Consider the following 16912-nt stretch of genomic DNA (forward strand, 5'->3'; position numbering starts at 1 on the left):
GCATTCAGCTGAGAATATATTTGACTTTTGCCAAGTGAGATTTGGAAGATGCTAACAAAAACTTCAAAAGTGTGAAGGAAAATTTACTGATCATTTCTTCTATCTTTGGAAATATACTTATTTTCAAATTACTCAATAGGATGAAGGTAAATGACTATTTATTTGCTGTTTGTTGTCTAATAAGCAGACATCATTGGACTAAAATCATCTTTTTCTTGAGCTTTTAGGTTGCATCTAAATGCTAGGCTGCAATAATAGACCCATTTAGGGTCCTGCCAAGATTTTTTTTTTCCTGATAGTAATTTTCCAGTAGTATGCTCAAATTAAATTCTAAGATTTCCAGAATATTTAGGCCATGGTGAGAGATGTCCTCTGTTCTGGCTGGATGACATACCTTCTATAAGTTTACCCCTATCAAAAGCAAAGAATCTACATTTCTTTTTTTTTTCCTTTTTTTTTTTTTTTAAATCTACATTTCTTTTAATTTGCTTGTTCTAGTGTGAAACTTCACTGTTGGATACTTTTAGGGAATATATAACCATGTTTAATTCCCTTCTTATTATATTCTTCAGATGATCTCAAATGAGCTACATCATTGCTTATGCATCCTACAGAGATAATCACCAAAGAGTGAATTTTGGCTGATAGACACTGATGCCTGGAAGACCAATCAAAATGAAGAGCCAGAGTCAAGATCCTGATTCCCTTCCTGCCATCACGTCCAAAGTAGCCTTTTTCATGCATCCAGGTAATGCTTGGGCTCTCAATCCAAGATTAAAAACATCTGCTAGAGGACTTGTCAAACAGTCTTGGAACACTTAGTCGAATTCACAGGAACTCCATCTGGGACTGGTGATACTTACTTCTTTCATATCTTTAATTGTTTCTAGCACCTCCATAGATCAAAGTTCTCTCCATAATCCTTTCTTTCCATCATGGCATATTTACCCATTTTATATCAAAATATATAATCTTTACCATCTGGTTTCATAGAGGAATATAAATCTTTATCAAAGTAGATTAACATTAAGTAACTTTTTTTCCTGCACTGTGAGCCTGTATTTCTTTCTTATGTGCAAATTTAAGGAAATCATCCTCTCTTCCATGTTAGACTTTAAATATAGAAACAGGATTCCTAGGCTTTTCTAACTGTGGAGTACTTTTACATGTTGCCTTGTGCTTGAATTTAGAAGTTCAAAGGAAGTTAGTGTTTCGATACCCTTCATCTTCTGTACTAGAATGATATATGTTATTCTTACAACAAATATCACTTGATCTGGATTATACTTTTGCACATTTGCAAATCTGTGTCATGTCATAAAGCAAATAATCAACAAGACTTAATTAGTTTTTAACAATTTTTAGTACTTGGTCTGACTAGTTTATAGTTGGTCCTCAGTAAATTGTATTAATAATACAGTAGATTATTGTATTATTATATAATCATAACACTTGTGTTAAATTATAGATTTTCATGTTAAAATGAAAATTGTAAATCATCTAAATGTTGTAAAGCCTTAAATAATAGAAGGCTAAAATTATTACACATACACAGAAATATTATGTCATGATCTGATTCATACAAATGAATGTATCGTTCTAGTTGTTATAATTCATAAGCCCCTATAAAACATTATTCCTATTTCATACTCTATTCTTAGAATACTTCATATTTTCCCACTATTACACATCTAATGGATTCTTTTGTCTTGTACACAATGTAGTAGTTTATTGCTTCTACTCACCCCACACTTTCTATCATGCACACAATCTGGGTTTCTTTGTTTGTTTTAAGATCTTATTTATTTATTTGACACAGAGAGAGAGAGAGATCACAAGTAGGCAGAGAGAGGGGGGAAATCAGGAAGCAGGCTCCCTGCTGAACAGAGGAGCGCCAATGCGGCGCTCGATCCCAGGACCCTGAGATCATGACCTGAGCCAAAGGCAGGGGTCTGACCCACTGAGCCAGGTGCCCCCACAGTCTGGGTTTTTAATACAAACAGCACATTTTTTACCAGAAAGTAGGTGGTTAAATCTTAAAATGTTTGTGTTGCTAATTTCTTTTTTATAGCTAAATATTACTTTTTATTTCCAGTTTCTGATTGGTTGTTAGTGAGTCACTCTTGAAAACACAGACAGAATTCTCATTAATTACTATCAATAAGATAAATTCACATTCTCTCAAATTCCCAACACTGAAGAGCAGGCATGGACTCAAGAGACACTTTTAAGTGAGGAGACCTTACTATAAAAAGTGTTTTAGAATTTGGTAGATGTAGCCTTTTTATCCATTTTGGATAGTTACCAATTCTCTAATCCTAGTGTTAAAGGTAACACCTCAATCATATTCCTCTTACCCGGGACTAAAAAAATGTTTCTTTCTAAGACAAAGACCCTTTCCAGGGAGCACACCATAAATTCTAAATATACCTCAATATTCTTCTATTATGACATATGCCACTGAAAACTATGAAAAATGAGCTAATTTTAAAGCAAAGCTTTGAAAAGATAGCATTACTTATAATAGCATCTATCCTATTGAACTTCAAAGAGTGAAGTATTTTAGCAGCAAATGTCAAGGCTCTATTGGGGAAATCTGTAGAGGGAAAAGAAAAATATCTAAGGTCATATAGAATACAACAATTTTTATTGAAATTATAGCTCAAGAAACTTTGGGATTTTGATATAACATCATATTTACATTGACAAAATGAAATATTTATGTTTCAAACATTAAATTTACAAATATATAGTTATTTTAAAAATAGATGTATTTTTAAATATATACAGTGGTACTTTTTTCCCCCTGAATTAACTGCTGCTATATAAAATGCCTCAGAGAGGAGAGGAGAGGAGAAGGACCCTTGAAGTGTGATTCCAAAGGCATGTTTTAATTCAATATCTGATACTAACTAGATAATTATAGGCAATATATTTTTGTTGCCTCTGGGCCTCTTATGTAAAATTAAAGGAGTGGACTGTATGATTTTTAGAGTTCCTTTAAACACTGAACTTTATGATCTTTTTTTTAATTTATTCATTTGACAGACAGAGATCACAAGCAGGCAGAGGCAGGCAGAGAGAGAGGAAGGGAAGCAGGCTCCCTGCTGAGCAGAGAGCCTGATGCGGGGCTCCATCCCAGGACCCCGGGATCATGACCTGAGCTGAAGGCAGAGGCTTTAACCCACTGAGCCACCCAAGCACCCCTGAAATTTATGATCTTATAGAAAATATTTAGATTATAATCACTGTACTCAAGCCAAACACCACATAAAACCCTACAGCGTCATCCCAACCCTCACCTGTAAAAGCTGAGTGAGGAGGCTAAAATTTGCCTTCATGAGGTTGTAATGAGGCACCTCAGTACCCCCCAACTGGTGATATTAGAGAAAGCCACGTAGAGAGCTGAGACTTTCATCCCTGCTGGCCACTAATAAGCCCTCTTCTAACCCTCAGTGTCTATGGAGACCAACTAGGGAGACTGGACTTTTACTCCCACCCAGGAACAATAAGACATCCACCCCTTCCCATGTTTCCTGGGTGGTATCAGAGGAGCCCTGGTGGAAAGTCAGGACTTTCACAATAGCTAAGCTCACCCAACAGTAATGAGGAGTTTCTTTCTTGTGTCAGTGGTGGATAGGTGGGAAATTGGACTTTAACCACTACCTAACAGTAATGATGAACTGCCCCCCTTACCTGCCAGAACAGTGTCAGAGAAAGCTAGCTAGAATAGAAGATTAAAATAAGATCCAGAGTCTCTGAAGATAATGCAAAAATGTTCTGGTTACAATAGAAAATTACCCATCATACCAAGAACCAGGAAGATGCAAAGAATAATCAAAAGATACCAACATCAAGATAACCTAATTGTTAGAATTATTTGACAAGTATCTTAAAAGACCCATCATAAAAATACTTCAGTGAGCAACTAAAAACGTACTTGAAGCAAATAAAAAATTAGAAAGTCTTAGCAAATACTTGATGATGTAAAGAAGAACCAAATAGAAACTTTATGACTGAAAAATACAATGACCAAGATTAAAAGGCTCAATGGCAGAAAGTAAGGGACAAAGGAAAGGGTAGCTACAATTTAAATTACTCAATTTGAACTACAGAGTTTAAATAAACTAAACATAAATGAGCAATGCCTCAGGGACCTTAGAAATTATAACAAAAAAATCTAATTAATGTCATGGGAGTTCTAGAAGGAGGAAAGAAAGAAGGATAGGCTGAAAAAATACTCAAAGAAATAATGACTGAAAACTTCTCAAATTTGGCAAGAAATATAAACCTACAGATTTAGGACACTGAGTGAGCCCCACAGAAATTAATGTCAGAGCACCTCAAAATTAAGACTACTGAAAATGGGGGGTGCCTGGGTGGCTCAGTTCTTAAGTGTCTGCCTTTGGCCCCGGTCATGATCCCAGGGTCCTGGGATCGAGCTCCACATTGAGTTCTCTGCTTGGCGGGAAGCCTGCTTCTCCCTCTCCCATTCCTTCTGCTTGTGTTCCCTTTCTCGCTGTGTCTTTCTCTGTCAAATAAATAAATAAAATCTTAAAAAAGAAAAGACTACTGACAATAAAGGACAAACAAATCTTGAAGCAGTCAGAGAGATATAACACCTCACATACAGGAGAAAGACAATTAGAATAATACCCTTCTTTTAAGAATGCATGGAAACAAGAAGGAAGTGGCACAATATTGATTTTTCAGGTGTTAAAGGAAAGAAATTGTCAACTCAGTCTTATAGCTAGTGAATCTCTCTCACTAAGAGAGATTTACTCTTAGTGAGACAAACTAAGGGAATTTGTCCCAGGAGACCTACCCTAAAAGAATGGCCGAAGAATTTCTCTAAACAGGAAGGAAAACAATATGAGAAAGAGCCTTAGAATATCAGGAACAAAGGACATAATAAGCAAAAACATGAGTAAATATAAGTGGCTTTTATTCTCCTTTTGATTTTTTAAAATTGTTTGATGGTTGAAGCAAAAATTATAAAACTGTCAAATGTGGTTCTAAATACATGTGGAGGAGATATTTAAGACAATTATAAATGGGTGAGAATAATAAGAAGTAAGGGAAGCTAAGGTTTCTATACCTGCCTTGAAATGGTAAAATGAGGACAACAGTAAACTGTGGTATATGTTTGACGTAATACTTAGAGCAACTAAGGAATCTATACAAAGAGGTATACTCAAAATATTGTAGATATGTCAAAACGGAATTCTAAAAAGTTCAAGTAATCCACAGGATGGCATGAAAAATAAAACAGAAATGAAAACCAGAAGGAGCAAACAAAAACAGAATGGCAAACCCTACATACATCAATAACAACACTAACTGTAAAAAAATCTAAATATGCCAACTAAAAATGGAACTTTGGGAGATTGGATTAAAAAACATGGCCCAACCATATGCAGGTGACAATAAAATTACTTCAAACAGAATTGAAAAGGTAGGTAGAAAGCAAAGGGATGGAAAAAGATATACCATGTGAATATTAATCAAAGGAAAGTAGGAGTGGCTATACTGATAGAAGACTTCAGGACGAAGGAAATTACCAGAGACAGAGAAGGATGTGGTATAATTATAAAAGGACAAATCCACAAAGACGTAGCTATCTTTAATATGTATGCACTAGGGGCGCCTGGGTGGTTCAGTGGGTTAAGCCTCTGCCTTCAGCTCACGTCATGGTCTCAGGGTCCTGGGATCAAGCCCCGCATTGGGCTCTCTGCTCAGTGGAGAGCCTGCCTACCCCTCTCTCTCTGGATGCCTCTCTGCCGACTTGTGCTCTCTCTCTTTGTCAAATAAATAAATAAATAATCTTTAAAAAGAAAAATATGTATGCACTAGATAATAGAGAAACTACAGTAGGGAAAATAAACTCACAGAACTGAAAGGAGAAATAGACAAATCCACAATTAGAGTGGATCCAGGGCTTGGCAATGAATTCTTAGACTTGACACAAAAGTTGCAATCCATAAAAAGAAACACTCATAAACTGACCTTAAATAAAAATTAAAAATTTCTTCTGCAAAAGATCCTACAGACTAGAAGTGTAAGATCAGGATGCCAGAATGGTTGGTTTTTTACCAAGACTCCCTTTCTGGCTTGTAAATGGCTGCCTTCTCACTGTATCCTCACATGTCAGAGTTAGGGGGTGGAGAGGATTTCTTCTTTTTCTTATAAGGGCACTAATCCCATTATGAAGGCCCAGCCTTATGACCTCCTTTAACCCCAATTACCTCTCAAAGACCCCATCTCCAAATACCATCATATCGGGTGTTAGGGCTTCAATGTGTGTATTTGGGAGGCAGGACACAAACATTTAGTCCATACAAAGGAGGAATACTAAAAATCCCCAAATTAGAAAATATGTAGTTGAATACTTAGGTGTGCATTCAGTTTCATACCAACCCCCCGGATCTTTAAGGAGACCTGACTATTTTAGAGTTCATTTGAAATTGGGAAAGAGTCTAAAAGAATTGCAGCAAGCCCTTTGGTGTTTTCCATGAGGATAATCAACAGCATTGTTTGATTATGTTTATATGGATAAATATGTTTATTTATGGATAATGTTAGGTCTCCTTGAATGAATGTCTTCTATGTAAATAGACCTGAAATTCACACTATTCAGAACTATCTGTTGGTTTAGATTATTTTACATTACACTGTTTGTATGATATTGAAACATGGTGGTCTCTTTGCAGATCTCTATTCCCAGCCCCACATTAGATGAGTTTCCAGTTAAGCTGTCTAGGGAACTGGGCTCTAGATAAAGAGAAAAATGCTAGATAAAATGTTGAGAAAGAATACTCACACCTTGATGTTTATAGAAATATGATTGCTCTTTTTTAGGATTAATTCTTTTCTACTTTTTTTTTTTTTTAAAAAAGGAACTTAAAATAAACTTAACATGGTGCCCAGCTGCACATTGGATTCAGATGGGAATTCCCAAGTAACTTGTGCTATTGCTATAAAAACTACAGACAATCCATGTCTAAAAATTTTAAAGGGAATCTTTAAATTACTCAAAGAATTTGGGGTTTGAAATAATTCCATAGTGAACAAAGTTTACAATGAGCAATCCTAAATGATCCTGATGAGTGAAACTATAGACATTCAGAAAGGGAGTGAAGAGAAAAAAAAAATAATGAGGAAATGAGGAATACTTGTTAAATAAATGGACATAAAGAATTTGGGTTAAACATTTTGGAATTATTGGAGCTGGGAGAATGCCTAGTGATCGGTATAAATACTTAGAGTTGGTAATTAGTAAGGACTAGTTGATAGATGTGTTCTTAAATTCACTATCTGCTATTTTACAGATATGCAAATACTTTATATGACATCTCTCCCTCCTAATACCATCACACTGGGGGGTAGGGTTTAATGTACAAATTTTAGAGGGACTCAAACTTTCCACCAGAATGTCAAAAATGTCAGTAGAGGTTTGGATGGTGGTGGTAGTGTTTTGTTTGTTTTCAAGCAGAAGCGTAGATGGAAAGAAGTAAGGAAATATGCATGCATACTCATCGCCTTTTTCTCACACAGGAGGTAGAGTGTCATAAAAAGTTTTGTCCATTCTTTTTTTTAAAATCTAATGTAATATCCTTGAAATCCCTCAATATCAGTGGATAGAGATATTCACTCTTCATAGCTTGATAGTCTTCCATTTTATGAAAGTACGACTGTTTATTCGTACACTCTCCTATGTATGGGCATTTAGGTCATTTCTAATATTTTGATATTGCAAATAATACTTGAGCATATGTTTTTATATTTGGGGGGATGTATCCTTAAGTTAAATTATTAAAAATTGAGTTTGTGGACAAAGATTAAATATGAGCATCTTTTTGTATGTTTAAGGGCCATTTGTATATATTTGCCTATGAACTATCTATTAATAATCTTTGCACCTTTTCTAAATGATTTTGGCCTTTTTATCTCTTGTTTTTTAAGAGTTCTTTACTACGAGGGGTTGTTCTAAGGGACACACTGGTATGTTGTAATAAGTGCCCAAGCAACATTACAGCGAAAATTAAGAACTAAAATATGCAGATGATTTCCTTCTTTTAAAAAAGAAAAGCAAATATAAGGCCATCCCTAGAAAATAATGCTCTCTATCCATTGCTTTCCAGCCTAGCTTGTTGCATAGAAGAAAAAAAATAAGAGCTCACCAGCCCTCTGAGAACTGTATTTAACTCAGGTAAGCCTACGAGAACTATGTTCAAGTGTCCTCTTTCTTGTATGATGAGAAACAAACATGCAGTCAAACAGTTCTCTTCAAAATAATCCATATGGCATTTATAAATATTTCCATTCTTATTTGGTTGATAGAGAGTACAGTTCTCTATATATTGTTACCTATTAACTTGATTATCATTGTCAAAGCAGTCCTCTGTGCCCACTGGCTGGAACACTGCCTTCATAGAAACGTTCGGCGGTACATTACAACACAAATCGTCTTTATCTCCGTATCATTCTTCAGAGCACACCCCTCTCGTTTTCCCACTTTATGTAATACATATACCTTGGGGAATCTTTATTATTACTAGCCTATTATTCTAAGCCATAATTATCTGGATCGGAACACACCGGATTCCCTAGGTATATATTTGTACAATATTATTATGAGTCACATCAGCCAACTTCAGTCGTTCCTCCCCTCCTCCCCCTCTCTTTTTCCCTCTTTCCTTGGTCCCTCATTCCCTTCTTTCCTTCCTCCCTCTTCTCGCCCCCCTCCTGACTTCTTTACTTCCTTTTCTGTAACATGTTCATATGTCTTCTCTGACCCAAGTTTATTCCACGTGAGGCCTTTCTCCATTATAACTTTGTCCTTTCAGAGATAGTTCAGCATGGATTTGTAGACCATGTACTTCAGATTACAGAACAAACAAAATTGCCTCAAGTTAGGTAATCAGGTGCTGCTGATTCGGTTAAACTCTACTACATATTTGCATTCTTTTTTTTTTTACCACATGTTTAAAGATTCAGGTTAAAGCCTGAATTTTTATGGCAATGAGCATGTGTGTTTGTGTGTGTTTTTCTTTTCATTTTGCAATTTGCTGGTAGAAGATTTACTGATGAGAACACTGACTTAGACAAAATAAAAATCCACTCAACAGGGCCATGTATCACGTGTTTAAAAACGGAATGCTCCCATTTTGCAGTTTATTACCCCTGCCTAAGTACTTTTCCACTACTTTGGAACCTTTTATTCATTATTTCTCCATTTTCCTTTTTGCTACTATTCAGATTCATCCCCATTCTGATTATAAATAAAAAAGTTGCTTCTTGACGTGTATAATTACTCAGTCTGCAGCCTGAGATAGAACTTCTTTCAAAAGGAATTAGATTTCTCTCAACTAATGAGTCATTAAGTTTCATATCTATTGCCAACTACATCTTATCTTTTATTTAATGTGATGTGCTGAATCCAGAAATCTCCCTGAATGCCAAAATATTCTCTCCCTCTCTCTACACTCTTTCTCTGGGGATCCATACATTTGTTCACTCATCTCAGCTCTGATCCACATGCCTGCTCTTTCCATTTCAGCCATCTCCATGAGCTGCCAGTCACATTGTGTTTGGCCGGAAGGCTTGGGCCTTTTGAATTTGTGCAGCCAAATATCCACAGACTGGGCTCACTCCACCCAGCACGTTTGGATTTTGGTTTCGGCATTATTTTTCACACAGACTTCCAGAAATGAGAGGTGCTCTTACCAAATCCCCATGCCACCTGGCTCTTTCTCCTTACTTATATTTCCCATTTTCCCAGCTGCAGTGTAACTGCCAACCTAAGAGTAGATAGTAAAAGACTCTTGGGAGTGCACTGGGTTTCACAATCAATGTGTTGCTGCCTGCTGCTGCCTCGGGGGCTTATTTACTGAAAATTTTACAATTTTGTATTTTCTTCTAAGCCACCTCAGCAAAGGTTTTGACTTTCAGTGGTGGAAGATGATAGAATGATGACAGGTTGGCATGAGGTAGCTTTTGCCAGCTGAATGAAAAGAACCTTAAAGACTTTGGAGAAAGCATCTAGGAATAACCAGACAGCATTTCCTTTGAAAACTCTTTATAGTTCAGCTGAGTAGCTATCAAATACTAAAGGTAGCCTGTTTGCTTCTCACAGTGGCGTTCTGTTTTCTTCTCAAAATTTGGAGTGAAAGAATTGGGAATTAGCAGCTCTAGGTTTCATTACCTTACATTTGATGGTGTTTATTATTAGAATATGCAAATACCAGTCATTTTGACCAAAAGGATTAAAGAATACCATTCCATCATAGATAATTTGTTGCTTGTGCTTCTTAAATATAAAAAATAATAATAATTTCATTTCTTGACTCCACCTCCCTAAAATGGGGGACCTATTATTAGTTAAAACTGTTAGCCTTCAGGTAGAGGATAGTTTTGCTGCCTTCCTTTTAACAGGTTTTTACTTTCTTTCTTTCTTTTTCTATTTATTTATTTGACAGAGAAAGAGATCAGAAGTAGGCATAAAGGCAGGCAGAGAGAGGGGGGAAACAGGCTCCCTGCTGAGGAGAGAGCCTGATGCGGGGCTGGATCCCAGGACCCCAGGACCATGACCTGAGCTGAAGGCAGAGGCTTAACCCACTGAGCCACCCAGGCGCCCCTTAACAGGTTTTTATTTATTTATTTATTTATTTATTTATTTAAAGATTTTATTTATTTTTCAGAGGGGTGGGGGGAGAGCGAGCACATGCAGGCAGAATGGCAGGCAGAGGCAGAGGGAGAAGCAGGCTCCCTGCCGAGCAAGGAGCCCGATGTGGGACTCGATCCAGGACGCTGGGATCATGACCTGAGCCAAAGGCAGCCACTCAACCAACTGAGCCACCCAGGCGTCCCTTAACAGGTTTTTAAATCATCACAGATACCAAATGGAGAGAGCCCTGTACCATATTACTCCTATAAGCTGAGAAATCAGAACTATAGGATACTAAACTGCCAGTGGCATGCATTTGACACAGTTTTCTCACCTGTATCTGGACCAAAACACACCCTAAGTCTTATGGATACAGGATGCTAAGGCTACAGGTCACATCACAATGACATCCGTGAGATTTCTGAGCATTGAAGGAGTCATCATAGTGGCCTAGTATTTGGCTCTCAGCTTTTTATGTCCAGGATTTCAGGATATCAGTTCTACGTTGAGATCTTGAGGAAGTTATGAGTCTGATTATATGTACCAGAAATACATTTATAAGGCAATTTTCAGGTATATGTATTTATCTTGGAAGACATCCTTCCAGGAATCAAAATTTCTACTATACAAGATACCCCACTCCTAATACCAAACCATTTAGAAGCCAAATCAGCAAGCAGAAATTGTTTGAGGAGTATGAGATCATACAGAAAGACTAGAATGGGATTGAAGTCTTCTTCATTAAGCACTTGGAACATTGTTGTGCTACAGATTTCTTCCTTTTGAGGAAAGGATGTGTTACTTGAATCTTCCATACACAGTTTCCCTCACACACTCGCTTATTCTCTTACTCTCTTGCTCCTTCTCTTTTTCTCTGTTCCTTTCTAAAATTGGTCTGATAACCATCAGTACTTTTTTTTTTTTCCTGGCAAGCTCTCTTTTTTTAATATTCCATTATAACTATCTTTCACTCTCATTGCAATAGTACCTTCCTTCATTTCAACATAGTTTCATACTATGTTACAACTCACAAGGGTATAGGGTTTTTTTTTTAATTGCCCAGCAGAATTACTATTTCCCAGTGTTTAAAAGATTATTACTATTGATAAAATTTCCAAACACTTTTTGTTTGCCTTAAATAATTTTGGACAAAGAATCCAATCCATCCATGGTGTATACATTCTACTTAGCTTTCCTCATAGTTGCTGAAATTTCCTTTGGGAGTCCGTCTATCTTTCAGAACTTTAAAAACCGTATACATCTAGATTTTTCTTCCTAAATGGCTCTTTTACAAGAGTCATTGAAATTAGAAGTGCCATCTTCAGTGACACTGCATGAGAGAAAAAACTGCCTTTGATTCCCTGCACCATAACCAACAATTTTATCAAATAAGGAATAGATTAGAGAGAGTGTGGTATGTGCAGTTCAGAAATCAGTTTCTCTTGCCAGAGATTTGCATTCGAAGTACAGCTTCCCTGTTACATCAGCTGTGGAACTATGGGTCAGGTCCTTCTCTTAGCTTTAGTTTTCTTATCTATAAAAGGTGAAAGCTAAATCTCTCTCTCCCTGCTCCTCCCTTTATCCCACACCAACACTAGGGCTGCTATAAGGCTTCAATGAGAAAACATGACATGCTGAGGCACATGACTGGCAGGAGCTAGTCATCAGTAAGGGTTGGCCAACATGTTACCATCTGAGTATGGGTAAGGATACTGGGATGAATTTTCTGCTGCCAACTCAGCATCATAACTGCACCTTTTTTTTTTTTAAGATTTTATTTATTTATTTGACAGAGATCACAAGTAGGCAGAGAGGCAGGCAGAGAGAGAGGAAGAAGCAGGCTCCCTTCTGAGCAGAGAGCCCGATGCGGGGCTCGATTCCAGGACCCTGGGATCATGACCTGAGCCGAAGGCAGAGGCTTTAACCCACTGAGCCACCCAGGTGCCCCATAACTACACTTTTTTAAGGTCTGGGAGATTGCGTTCCCCACACTCCTCTTCCTTATTTCATTCTGGGTAAGATTTCCCTTTTCCCTTTGAGAGGAAGTTGCATGAGGTTTGGACAGCAGAAGAGAAGCTAAATATATTATTGTGTGGACGTGGTGGCAGCCAGACTTGTAGGCAGGCATGAGAATCACAGCAGCTTTTTAGTGAGCACTTGAGAACTACCTGGATCATAGCTTCAGGTGGCAGCGGTCCTTCCTAACTCTGCAGGCCAACTTCCCTGACTTCCAGCTCTGGTGCCCTTGATTTTCCATGGCAAATCTCTGATCTTCCCTTTCCAGATCTTCCAACATCCATATAAAACCCAATTTCTAAGTGAAACCTTTTATTCTTGGAAGAGTGAAACCTGTGGGTCTGTTTTTCTGACTGACCCCAGCCTGTTGAAGCTGGCTGTAGTCAGGTTCAGGGAAATGCTGGAAAGTGGAATTCACCTGAAACCAGGCAACTGCCCCTGTCCTATATTGAGAAGGCTTATTTATAGATCATTTGAATAATATTATTCTTGCCCATTAGACTACGGCAGCACGTCTCATGCTTGGCCCATAGTAAGGACTCAGTAAACATTTCTTGAAAGCCAGCATGTATGTATGACTGCTTCTGTTTGACCTTCCCCTCAGTCCCCTTCTTCTCAAGTGTCTTCTTGTTTCCTCTTCCACCACTGGATAGTTGAACAAGAGCCACAATCCTGTGGTCACGTTGTTCCTTGTTCATTGTTCACATCACATCTATCTAATCAAAATTTTTCTGAAGAGTTTTTCAAGTGGAAGCTAACAGAAGGGACTCATTATAGCCTGGAAGCTACCAGGAGCCCTTGTCTCAACACCATGAAGTTTGTCTGGAAGAGACAAAAGAGCAGGCATGTGAAATGGTGAGAGGATCCTGTCAGTATTCAGATCCACTCACGGCCTAGTGGAGGATGGCGTATCCCTCACCATTACGGTTTGGTTGTGAAGGATGATACACCACCTTTCTTGCCTGAGCAAGTAGGAACTGAGTTTCTGTCACTGCACCAAAAGATCCACCTGCTTGTACCCCACTAGTTTTATAGTGCCCCCACTCCTGCCTTCACTTTTCACCATGCCCTTAACATCCCCTTTTGGAAGGAGAGAAATGATAGAGGCAAAAGTTAGAGTTGAGTTAGAGAAGAAAATGTGGGTACCTGTAAAAGGAAGGCAGGAAGAGAATTACCAAGGGTCTTCAAAGACAAGGCTGTGAGAGAGCAAATTTAAGAATTAATCTTTTAAAGTTTATAAGTAAATGCATTTTGTTCTGGCAAAAATAACCAAAACCTAGTGTTAGGACAACCATTCAGTTTCCCATTTTGTTAGTTATGTCATTCTTCAGATCTGCACTAACTTAATAACTCCATAGAATCACATGCTTGCCATATTATATCACAATTTTTCTACCTACTAGCTTTTCTGCTTTACTGATCTGTAATCTATAGCAAGGCAGAGATCGTCTTTTATTTGTCTGCACATTTCCAGCATCTAGAGTATTGCTCATCCCACAGTACATGATCGGTAATTCTGTTGAACAAATGAAATGTACTTACACAAAATGTATAGCAAAGTAATATCTCTGTCTTGACACATTAAGAAAGATCAATTGCCACATTCGTTCAAAGAAATATTGTATACATTATAGTTTAATGAGGAATTTGGACAGTTTTTGACATTTTAATTATATGGGAAAAATATATATATATACACACACATACATATGTGTATGATGTAACCAAATATAATTCCCATGCACCACTTTAAAATGTTTTCTAGAATTCAGACTGAAAAAATCTGGAAATACTATGAGTTAATTCTTTGGTGTTTCTTCCCTATCTCTCTCCCTCCCTTTCTTATTTCCAAGTAGCAAGTCACGTGCTACAGGAGCTGTAGATAGTAAGACGTACAAGCTCTTGGTCCTTCCTTAAGACAGATGCTGGAGTCCAGTGATAATAGAGATAGACACACTGGCAAATGTCTGTCTATCTGTTCTCTAACATGCTTAGAGTTATTAGAGATAAATATTTTATTTTATTATCAAATGACCAGCAAAGGACCCAACAGCAATAGTGAATTTGTGTCTTAAAGTAAAATCTGACTCAGCTCTCAAAGTATGGAAAGATGCTATAAAAATTTGACAACCTAACAAAAGTGGAAAAGAACAGCTCACGTGAATGCTCTGGAGTAAGAATAATGATAACAATATTATCTAATGTTTAGAGTGCTAAGTGCCATGAATTCTGATACATATATTACATGTTATATCTATATTACTCTATGCCTACTAGGCACATGAGGTAGCTATAAATAATTACATATTTGCAAATACAGAAAATTATGCTGAAAGATATTAAATAGCTTTCCCAAGATCACATAGCTAACATGTGCTAGAGCCAGCATTCAAAGCCAAAGGTGTCTATCTGCAGAGCCAGCATTCTTTCGTCAAGCAAAGAGACAATATTCAAATATACACTTGGCAAAGAGAAAAATCAATGCTGTTATAATAGATAGTATGGAGTGTGGACCCTAAGAAGCTGTATGGAACAGGGTTTAGTAGATGCCTCATGATGGAAACCATGTATTTAGAAGAGTTGGGAATGAAGTTTAAATATATTTAAAAAGATTAGAGCAGTGAAAGGCCAAGGTTCACAATGTCAGAGGTGGAAAACAGTCTTAAATAAATATTTAACTAAAATACGGCATAGATATGCTACTATAGAATGGAAGATGATCATCATTGAGTCATTGCAGAGTTTTCAAAGGTTAGATAAAAAAACATTCTTTTGTCTACTTTGAAATGTTTACTCTACAAATATCTAAGATAAATAAGTAGAAATACACAGATTAGCAACAAGGTTGCTCCTAGACAGAGAGGCTCCATTTAAGCTACAAGGACCGAAAGTCTGAAAGAGATAGTTCATTGAGGAAAAGTAGAGTTTTCTTATCAAAGAAAGTGATACTGGGCAGGAAAAATAAAAGCAGATATTTGCTTCATGTAGTATTTGAAATATATGTCTGGATTTTGTCTAGAATATTTAGCTGGAATTTCAAGGGCCTTAACTCCACTATGTTTTTTTCTTTTTTTTTCTACCCTTGGCTTTACATGTGCCTTGTCACTCCTGGCTATAGCCTCAACCATCATAAAAGAGCTCAGATGTTGTGGTGGAAAGAGTACCAGATTCAGAATCATCCTTAACAGGTAGGATTCTGTATATTCTTTGATTAGGCTACAACTCATCAAACATCAACTGAATTTGTTCTAAATCAAGAGAGGTGACTCTAGGACCCATTCAGTTTTAAAATCCTATTATTCTTCACTGGTTCTCATTAAGTTGTAAAATTCCTTTCCTACAGTACTTCTTCCACAACCATCCTGAGTTGGTACTTCCTTTTCCTATACATATACACATATGAATCGTGGTCCAAGTTAGTTTTGTTAAGGTTAAACCATATATTTATTTGAACATTTTTTTTAATCTTAATTTTTTATTTTTTATAAACATATATTTATGTGTCAGCTCAGTTCTGAATTATTTTTAAAATAATTTTAAATATTTTAAAATATTTAAATTTTTAAATTATTTTTATATTGAAAAATAATAATTTTAAAATAATTTTTTAAAGTGCTATGAACATTTACAAATATTCATTTATAAATGTATACTGTGACAAATATGTATTAAGGCCTCCATATATAGTTGTTTGATGGACTAGAAGCTTTCAAGCCACTTCACTCTTATGGTGGGAAAACAAAAAGTAATCTGTCTCTAAGAATTGTTTTTATCATAAGAAATCAGTTTTTACAATTTTATTTTACAGAGGAGGAAATTGAAATGAGGGTTAGCTGAGGTTCTTGTCTCAGTCATGCCTTGTGTCCTCTGATTCTAGATCTAATTTTCTTCCATCTATATCACATAAGAATTTTCTATAAAATGTATGTTTGAAATTAGCAGTCCCCAAGCTGATTCTTCTTCCAAATGCCTATCCATTTATTCAACCATCAAGTGTGTCGGCCCTATGCGGGGTGTAGGCTATAGAAAAAAGGAAGCCAGTGATTGCTGTATGTTGGCCTATGAGGTAGCAGTAGAGTATGTAAGAGCAACAAAATGGCGCTAAGAATATACTGTGAGGAGTAGAATGATGAACCAGGATATAATGTAGGAAATACAATGAGAAGCATTTAATCCAGACCAAATGGGACAAAAAAAGTTTTTTTGAGGTAATGATAAAGCTAAGTCTTA

General features: G+C 36.8%; 1 long non-coding RNA gene across 1 annotated transcript; it reads left to right on the forward strand.

The window, feature by feature from the left end:
• The first annotated feature begins 577 nt into the window (after positions 1 to 577).
• On the forward strand, positions 578 to 15870 carry LOC101678416. Its single transcript, XR_198791.3, has 3 exons — positions 578 to 748; positions 8142 to 8209; positions 15801 to 15870. It is a non-coding gene; the product is annotated as an uncharacterized LOC101678416 (long non-coding RNA).
• The last annotated feature ends 1042 nt before the right edge of the window (positions 15871 to 16912 follow it).

Source organism: Mustela putorius, unplaced genomic scaffold, assembly GCF_011764305.1.
Source record: "Mustela putorius furo isolate JIRA1106 unplaced genomic scaffold, ASM1176430v1.1 tig00003845_pilon_pilon_pilon, whole genome shotgun sequence".
Taxonomy (NCBI): Eukaryota; Metazoa; Chordata; class Mammalia; order Carnivora; family Mustelidae; genus Mustela; species Mustela putorius.